Source organism: Micromys minutus (assembly GCF_963924665.1).
Source record: "Micromys minutus genome assembly, chromosome: 2".
Lineage (NCBI taxonomy): Eukaryota > Metazoa > Chordata > Mammalia > Rodentia > Muridae > Micromys > Micromys minutus.
In genome coordinates this window covers 37,643,564-37,645,141 of record NC_137971.1, presented here as the reverse complement: position 1 = coordinate 37,645,141, position 1,578 = coordinate 37,643,564, and positions in this window count along the sequence as shown.

Genomic DNA, 1,578 nt, shown 5'->3' with positions numbered 1-1,578 from the left:
AGCTGTTGTACTGAGCCTCCGGGTCAGACTGAATTCTTCCACTTCAGCAGCTCTGCTAGCACCAGTGGAGGAGGATGGTGACACTTTATTACTGTCAGGTGACATGGAAGTATGGCTTACCTGTTTGGCTTCCACTGAAGCAAAAAACCAGAAGAATATCACCTTACTTGCTGGGTGGAGTAAGATCAAGCTTTCATTCCCAGGCTCCTGCCAAATAGGCATTGGGGAACCTACTTACTACTAGATTATAGTATGCATGGTACAGTAGAGTATAGTATAGAATAGTATAGTATAGTATTAGTATGGTATAGTATTAATATGGTATGGTATGGTATTAGTATAGTATAGAATAGTATGGTATAGTATGGTATAGTATAGTATAGTATAGTATAGTATAGTATAGTATAAGTATAGTATAGTATATTGCCTTAGGGTTTCTATTACTGTGATAGAAAACACCATTACCAAAAGCAGCTTGGAGAGGAAATAGTTTATTTCATCTTACAAGTCTCAGGTATACTTCATCATTGAGGGAAATCAGAAAAAAACATTTGAGGCAGGAGCTGAGGCAGGAAGGAATTTTGCTTACTGGCCTGTTCTCCACGGTTTGCTTAGCCTGCTTTCTTGAACAACCAAGGATCAGCTATCTGCCCAACGGTAGAACCACCCACAATGGGCTGGGCCTTGCCCTATCAGACATTAATCAAGAAAATGCCTGACCAGCTCACCTACAGGCAATATGGGTGGAGACCTTTTCTCAATTGAATTTCTTCTTTTCACATACCCCTAGCTTGTGTCAAGTTGGCCAAAAACCATCAACAAACAAGACATTTATATAGTTAGGATTATATACATATTATATACTAGCTTCCCACCCTGTTCCCTCTGGTACCACCTGCATTGGGAACAGCACCCAATCAATGCTGAGCAAATGTAGACATGGCTCCCTGTATATTAGGATCTGGTGGAGAAGTTGCAGGAGGCTCATTTCTGCCAAGTGCCTAGAAAAATCCTACCTCTTCATTGGGTCTTCCTTAGTCCCATGGGTTGAGGTGAAGGAAGAAGATCTTGAGGCAGCTGGATAAGAACATAAGTGTAGGTTCTTCCCTCGGTTTTACTATTGTGAGTAGTGCTAGGGCACAGTTCAGGCCACGATACTTAGCTCTAGTAGAGCAATTCCAACTGAGCTGTTCTGCGAGGCGATCTTTTCCCTTGTCCTGCAGCTAGCAAGAACTGGCGTTTCTTAGGGCTGTCATCTGCATGTGTTAGCATTCTTACACTGCCTGCCTCCTTGCACCCTGGTTATGTTTTATGAAGCAGAAGAGGTGAAGAGGTGGAGACTGTCTTGTTCCTCCTGTCAAACTCATCTCTTCTCTAGCACGGTCCTACATGACATGACCAGGAGATATGGAAAGATGTGTATCTATGCCCTTGTGTCTTGGAGCCAGAAGTACGATCCGATTCCTCTGATTTAACCATCACTTTTCTTCCTTTGCTTTGCCTCCCCGCCCCCAACCCCATGCAACTTATTTGTCCTCTCTGCTGTGGCACCGCAAAGTGGCAAATCCTGGGGCACTG